Below are 8,619 nucleotides of genomic sequence, written 5' to 3'. Positions count from 1 at the left end.
CCCAATGTTCATAGCAGCACTATTTACAATAGCCAAAACATGGAAACAGCCTAAATGTCCATCAACAGGTGACTGGATAAAGAAGTGGTGGTATATTTATACAGTGGAATACAACTCAGCCATAAAAACCGACAACATAATGCCATTTGCAGCAACATGGATGCTCCTGGAGAATGTCATTCTAAGTGAAGTAATCCAGAAAGAGAAAGAAAAATACCAAATGAGATCGCTCATATGTGGAATCTAAAAAACAAAAACAAAAACAAACAAACAAACAAAGAAAAACAAAGCGTAAATACAGGACAGAAATAGACTCATAGACAGAGAATACAGACTTGTGTTTGCCAGGGGGTGGACGGTGGGAAGGGATAGACTGGGATTTCAAAATTGTAGAACAGATAAACAAGATTACACTGTATAGCACAGGGAAATATACACAAAATGTTATGATAACTCACAGAGAATAAAAGGTGACAATGAGTGTGTATATGTCCATGAATGACTGAAAAATTGTGCTGAACACTGGAATTTGACACAACATTGTAAAATGATTATAAATCAATAAAAAATGTTAAAAAAATAATCCCACTATGTGCTACATACAAGAGACCTATTATGGGTCTGTGGACACACATGATATTAAAGTGGAAACTTTGAAAAAGACATTCCATGAAAAGTATAACTGAAAGAGAGCTGAAGCAGGTCTAGTAATATCAGACAAAATAGAGTTTAATTCAAAAACTGTTACAAGAGACAATAAATGACATTATGTATTGGTAAGAGTTAATTAATCAAAAAGGAATAACAACTATAAACATACATGCACCAAACATCAGAGCTGTAAAATATAAGAAGCAAACATTGACAGAACTGAAGGAAGACAAAAAATCTATAAAATTATAATAGGAGACATTAGTACTGCAGTTTGAATAATGGAAAAAACAAACATACAGTTGATCACTAAGGAAACAGAGGACTTGAAAAACACTATAGACCAATTAGACCTAACAGACATATACAGAATACTCAACCTCAACAGTAGAATACACTTCTTTCTTGAGTGCACATGAAACATTCCCCAGGATAGTCCATATGTTAGGCCACAAAACAACTCAATAAATTTTAAAAGAGTGAAACTAAAGTATTTTTTTATGAATATGATGGTATGAAACAATATATTAAGATTAGAAAAAAATGGAAAATCAGGAAGTTATGAAAATTGAAAAACACACTTTTAAACAACCAGTGTATCAAAGAAGAAATTACAAGGGCAGTTAGAATATCTTGAAACAAATGAAATGGAAATATAGCATGCTAAATCTTACAGTATGCACTGAAAGCAGTGCTAAGATGAAATTTTGTACTGGTAAATGCTTATGTTTAAAAAGAAAGAACTCAGATCAATAACTCAACTTGACACCTATAGAACCAGAGGAAACTAAATCTAAATCTAGCAGATGGAAGGAAATAATAAACATTATGGCTGAGATACAACAGGGAAAGGAAAAACAGTAGAGAAAATTAATGAAACCAGAAGTTGGTTTCTTGAAAATATCAAAAAAAGTTGACAAACATTTAGCTAGACTAACAAAAAAAGAGAGAAGACTCAAATTACCAAAATCAGAAATGAAAGTGGAAACATTAACTGCCAATTATATGGAAATAAAAAAGATTATAGTAGTTCTATGAACAATTCTATGCCAACAAACTGTATAATCTAGATGAAATGGACAAATTAACAGAAACCTACCAGGCCTGAATCAGGAAGAAACAGAAAATTCGAGTAGACCTGTAATTAGTAAAGGGATTGAATCAGTAATTAAAAACCTCCTGACAAGAAGAAACCTTGGGTCAGCCTTGTACACTGAAAACTACAAAACATTGCTGAAAGGATTAAAGAAAACAAAAATAAGTGGAAAGACATACTATGTTCATGTATTACATAATATAGTTTGTTAACATGTTAACATGTTAATATGTTATGTACAAAGCAATCTACAGATTCAATGCAATCCCAATAAAAAAGTCAATGACATTTTTGGCAGAAAGAGAAAAATCTATCCTAAAGTTCATGTATAATCTCCAGGAATCCTGAATAGCCAAAACAATCTTGGAAAGGAAGAACAATTTTGGAAGACTCACTCACACTTATCTCAAATATCCCTACAAAGCTACAATAATGACAATAATGTGGTACTAGAATAAAGACAGACATTTAGACCACTAGACTAGAATAGACAATTCAGAAATGAACACTTGCATTTGTAGTCAAATAATTTTCAACAGGAGTGTCAAAACCATTCAATGCAAAAATGACAATCTTTTCAACAAACAGTGCTAGGAAAATGATATCCACATGCAAAAGGATGAAGTTGGACCCTTGCCTCACAGTATATGTAAAAATTAACCCAAAATGGAATAAGAACTTAAATTTAAGGGCTAAATAATAAATCAGATGAGAAAATCTTGATGACATTGAATTTGGCCATGATTTTTTTTTGATGTGACACCAAAAGCCCAGGCAACAAAAGAGAAAAATAGGTAAATTATGCTTCATCAAAATTAAAACTTACACATAATAGGACACTATCAAGAAAGAAAAAAGTATCCTACAGAATGGGACAAAATATTTGCAAATCATATATGTGAGGAAAGATTAATAGACATAATGTGTAAAGAACCTCTAAAATTCAATAACAAAAAAGCAAAAACCCAATTTAAATATGTGCAATTGGCTAGAATAAATATTTCTCCAAACAATTTATATAAATGTCCAATAAATACACAAAAAGATGCTCAATGTTATTAATCAGTAAGGAAGTGCAAATCAAAACCATAGTGAGATACCACTTCAGACCTACTAGGATGGTATTGTGAAAAACAAAACAAAAACCAGAAAACCATGAGTTTTGGTTAGAACATAGAGAAATTGGAACCATTGTGAATTTATTGGGGATGTAAAAAGGAGCTGTTGCTGTGGAAAAGTTATGTTAGTTTCTCAAAAAATATACATAAACAGTATACTTTATGATCTAGCAATTCCACTTCTGGGTTTATACCCAAAGGAATTGAACAGATATTTGTATACCAATGTTCATAGCAGCATATTCACAACAGGCAAGAAATGAAAACAACCCACACACCCACTGATAGATAAATGGATAAACTGAGTGGTATATATATATTATGGAATATTATTCAGCTTTAAAAAGGTATGACATTTTCATACATGCTACAATATGGATGAACCTTGAAGACATTAAGCTAAGTGAAATGAATCAGACACAAAAGGGTAAATATTTAATAATTCTGCTAATATGAGCTACCTAGAGTATTAAAATTCAGAGATAGAAAGTAGAGTAGTAGTTGCCAGGGCTGGGAGAGGGGAATAACAGGGAATTATTCTTTAATGGGTATGTAGTTTCAGTTTGTACTTATAAAATTATTCTTGGAATAGATAGTGGTGATGATTGCACAACACTGGAACGTTAAAATGGTAAATTCTAATTTATATATATTTTATCATAATAAAAAAAAAGATCAGGACATGTGAGTTCTGGTAGATTATGTTTTTCAAGAAATTGGTCCATTTCATTAAGATTTTCAAATATGTGGGCATGGAGTTGTTATTAATATCTTTTTTGTATATATATATTTATCTATTGAAGTATAGTCAGTTTACAATGTTGTGTCAACATCTGATGTACAGCATAATGCTTCAGTCATACATGAACATACATATATACATTTCCATATTCTTCTTCACCGTAAGTTACTACAAGATATTGAATATAGTTCCCTGTGCTATAAAGTATAAACTTGTTGTTTATCTATTTTATATATATTAGTTAAGTATTTGCAAATCTCAAACTCCCAATTTATCCCTTCCCACCCCCTTCCCCAGCTGGTAACCATAAGTTTATTTTCTATGTCTGTGAGTCTGTTTCTGTTTGGATAAGTTCATTTGTCTTATTTTTCAGATTCCACATATGAATGATATCATATGGTATTTTTCTTTCTCTTTCTGGCTTACTTCACTTAGAATGGTATTCTCCAGGGACATCGATGTTGTTGCAAATGACATTATTTTATTATTTTTAATGACTGAGAAGTATTCCATTGTATAAATATACCACAACTTCTTTATCTGGTCATCTGTTAATGAAAATTTAGGTTGTTTTCATTCCTGGCTATTATAAATAGTGCTGCTATGAACACTGGGGTGCATGTATCTTTTTGAATTAAGATTCCCTCTGGATATATGCCCAGGAGTGGGGTTGCTGGATCATATGGTAAGTCTATTTTTAGCTTTTTGAGGGATTACCATACTCTTCCACAATGGCTGCAAAAAACTACATTCCCACCAACAGTATAGGAGGGTCCCCTTTTCTCCACACCCTCTCCTACATTTATCATTTGTGGATTTTTGAATGACAGCCATTCTGACTAGTGTGAGGTGATGTCTTATTGTAGTTTTGATTTGCATTTCCCTGATAATTAGTGATATTAAGCATTTTTTTATGTGCCTATTGGCCATTTGTATGTCTTCATTGGAGAATTGCTTGTTTAGGTCTTCTGTCCATTTTTGGACTGGGTGGTTTGTTTTTTCTTATTAAGTTGTATGAGCTGTTTATATATTCAGGAAATTAAGCCTTTGTCAGTTTCACCTTTTGCAAATATTTTCTCCCATTCCAGATGTTGTCTTTTTGTTTTGCTTATGGCTTCCTTTCCTGTGCAAAAGCTTGTAAGTTAAAATTAGGTCTCATTTGTTTATTTTTGCTTTTATTTGTATTGCCTCAGTAGACTGCCCTAGGAGAACATTGCTGAGATTTATGTGAGATAATGTTTTGCCTATGTTTTCTTCTAGGAGGTTTATTGTGTCTTGTCTTATTTTTAAGTCTTTAATTCATTTTGAGTTTATTTTTGTATATGGTGTAAGGGAGTAATCTAACTTCATTGATTTACATGCAGCTGTTCAATTGTCCCAACACCATTTGCTGAAGAGACTGTCTTTATTCCATTGTATATTCTTGCCTCCTTTGTCAAAGATTAATTGACCAAAAGTTTTTGGGTTCATTTCTGGGCTCTTGATTCTGTTCCATTGATCCATATGTCTGTTTTTGTACCAGTAGTATGCTGTCTTGATTACTGTAGCTCTATAGTATTGTCTGATGTCTGGGAGGGTTATTCCTCCAGCCTCATTCTTTCTCTTCAGTAATGCTTTGGCAATTCTAGGTCTTTGATGGTTCCATATAAATTTTATTATGATTTGTTCTAGTTCTGTGAAATATGTCCTGGGTAATTTGATAGGGATTGCATTAAATCTGTAGATTGCCTTGGGCAGTGACCATTTTAACAATATTGATTCTTCCAATCCAGGAGTATGGGATATCTTTCCATTTCTTTAAGTCTTCTTTAATGAATGTTTTAAAGTTCTCCATGTGTAAGTCTTTCACATCCTCGGTTAGATTTATTCCTATGTATTTTATTACCTTGGATGCAATTTTAAAAGGGATTGTTTCTTTACTTTTTTTTCCTGTTGATTCATCATTAGTGTAAAGAAATGTAACTGATTTTTGTACATTAATCTTGTATCCTGCTACCTTTTTTTTTAAACATTTTTTTATTGATTTATAATCATTTTACAATGTTGTGTCAAATTCCAGTGTAGAGCACAATTTTTCAATTATATGTGAACATATATATATTCATTGTCACATTTCTTTCTCTGTGAGATTTCAAAATTGTAGAATAGATAAACAAGATTATACTGTACAGCACAGGGAAATATACACAAGATCTTATGGTAGCTCCTGCTACCTTTCTGAATTCTTTTATTAGTTCTAGTAGTTTTTGTGTGGAGCCTTTAGAGTTTTCTTTATATAGTATCATGTGTCTTGTCTTGTTTACAATAGCTATTTTACTAGGTTTGAAGTACTGTCTCATTGTGGTATTGATATGCATTTCTCTGATGATTAGTCATGCTGAGGATTTTTCATGTACCCATTGGCCCATCTGTTTATCTTCTTTGTAAAAATATATATTCAGGTTCTCTGCCTATTTTTAATTAGATTTTTTTTTGACATTGAATTGCATTTGTTTTTTTTTTTTTTTCAGGTGAGGCATTTGGATTTATACTTAAGGAATTACAAAATGATATTTGACAAAATATGTATTTATATTTAACTCTAAAAAGGCATAACATGTTAATCTGCTATAAATTTCATCCAAATAGCCTTAAATATTTTTGACTTTCTGACTAAGTGTCAATTACAGACATGGGTACCTTATCTAAATGCCACTTGACAGCCCTGTATTATTTTTGTTAGACCAAAGACTCATACAGAAAAAAAAAAAAAGAAAGAAAGAAAGAAAAGAGAAAAAAGGGAATAAAAGGCAACCATTTAAACTTAGTAAGAAAAACAAATATTTACTTCAAATTGCAGTATAAGCTTTTCAATCACAAAAAGAAAGAACAGAACCATGATCTGACACTGGTCATATCCTGTGAAAAAAACTTGAGACACAAAAATGGTAACACAAGGTAGCTGAGCTGCTTACATTGCAGGGAAAAGGAAATACAGTAGCTGAAATATGGCACTCTTGGGAATCAACCTCTAAACTAAATAGAATGCCTTTGAAATGATTAAATGTATTTGTGTATTAGTAAGAAAGCCTTACCACCATAAATAGTACAATATTTAAAAACTAAAAAAGTCATATCTACCTAAGATAGTGCATTTGAACTGTTGGACCTCTTTAAGTGCTGAAGGTGATTAAGGCTTTGCCTTTTTAAAAATTAAATAACTGCCTGTATGCTTCATAAAGTTCCACTTAATTGCAAAAGCGAATTTAAATCATGGAATATATTATCAAAGTTGCATAATTTCATTTGGGACTACTTGCAGGTTAAAGTCTCAAATTAAGTCTTTAATGCTCATTTTTAATCAATTAAAAGTTCAAAAGTTCTCAAATCTTCATTATCCTCTTGAACTTGCCCTTCTAAATGATCCTCAGACTGCAATTCATAGTTTGCAAATAAAAAGAATGCAATATGTATCATACTTCAAGAAAAGATGAAGGTGTCAAAGTACCATGCTTCTGGATCTTCCTCCTACTCTTTTCAATCTTCTTTATAATTTCTGCCACTATGTGGACTGACGAGTTAAGACCTAGAAGAAACAGCAAATTCAGGCTGTTTAGGCTCTCAGTCTGAAAAATTTTTTGAAGTGGAAGAAAGTAAATAATAACTGTCTCATGATGGATCCAAGAACTGCACTGCAAAACATTTTATTACTGCAAAATCCAATCTCAAACACAGATTTGGTCTGTGATTTGGAACTTAGTGCATTGGACATGTCAAAAAACACAAGGCATGTGAAGTTCATTGCTCTGTTATCACGTTGTCTCATAGCTCCCACCAGAAGACAAAGTCCCATAATGATTATTGAGGAAAAAGGTATTTAAAGTATCAGGTTTTTTGTTAAAATGCTGTCCTTCCAGTTGCGTGGAGCTTTATGAATGACAGCTTTATCCACTGGCTCTCCTCCAAGGCTCTGAGCTGGAGGTCCATCCATAATAATATTGATCCAGAAAATCTGCGTGGCATTGAGAGGATTAGGAAAGTTCACTAATGTAGCCAATGAGATTAAGGTTAATGCTGCTCTACACATGCTCAGTTGGAATATAACAAAATATTTTAATATTATTGTGAATCCCTCTACCCTCTTCAACTGCAGGCATGATGTTTTGGAAATCATAATCCACCAGGATCATGTATGCTGCCTCTTTGGAAAAGTCTGTCCAGTCTGATCCATCGCAACTCCAATGTCTGTAGCCTTCAAAGCAAATGCATCATTTACTCCATCTCTTGTCATGGCCACAACATTCTCACTCCTCTGTAGAGACTTAATAATTTTCATCTTATGTCTCGGACTAGCTCTGTAAAATACCACAACTTTTTGTACTATTTGTGAAAACTGCTGGACATCCATTGCATCTATTCTCCTGAGACTGACTGGGAGGTTTTGGAATATAATCCCAGGTGACTAATGATTGCAACTGCAGTCTCCTGTGAGTCCCCAGTAATAATTTTTATCAATACTCCTGAGGCAATGAGTGTTATAGCAGCTTCTTTCACAACAGTTCTGGGATGGTCAATGATTCCCACCAAGCCAAGAAATGTCAGTTGTCCCAGGTCAGGACCAGAAGTCAAAGAAAGAACTCTGAGCCCTGCTGAGCCCATTTATGCCTTCTCTTGTTGGTGCAGATCTCTCTGCTGCTTGGTGGGTGCCAAGGTCTGCCCTATGCTGTGGTATATGGTACAATACTTAAACACCTGTTTATAAGTACCCTTAAAACAAATCTCTGATCTGCCCTGCTGTATTCAGTGCACACACATAACAGTCATTCATTTCTGTTCAAAGTAAAAGGCTATTCAGCTTTTCTGATATAATTCTGCTGAAGACCATCAAAACCCAACTTCATTGCAAGAGCAATTAAGGCTCCTTCCATTGGCTTTCCCATTAGAGTGTTGTTTCCAATTACAGCATTATTGCACACATAGCCCTCTTCAACAATTCTGCTAAGAGATGGGTTATAGCACCCATGAATAACATC

General features: G+C 33.2%; 1 pseudogene; it reads right to left on the bottom strand.

The window, feature by feature from the left end:
* Positions 1 to 6,509: 6,509 nt before the first annotated feature.
* Positions 6,510 to 7,776, bottom strand: LOC116661866 (annotated as a pseudogene).
* Positions 7,777 to 8,619: the final 843 nt, after the last annotated feature.

This window comes from Camelus ferus, chromosome X (assembly GCF_009834535.1).
Source record: "Camelus ferus isolate YT-003-E chromosome X, BCGSAC_Cfer_1.0, whole genome shotgun sequence".
Classification (NCBI taxonomy): domain Eukaryota; kingdom Metazoa; phylum Chordata; class Mammalia; order Artiodactyla; family Camelidae; genus Camelus; species Camelus ferus.
Note: the sequence above shows the minus strand (reverse complement) of the source record. Positions and strands in the feature narration are given on the sequence as shown.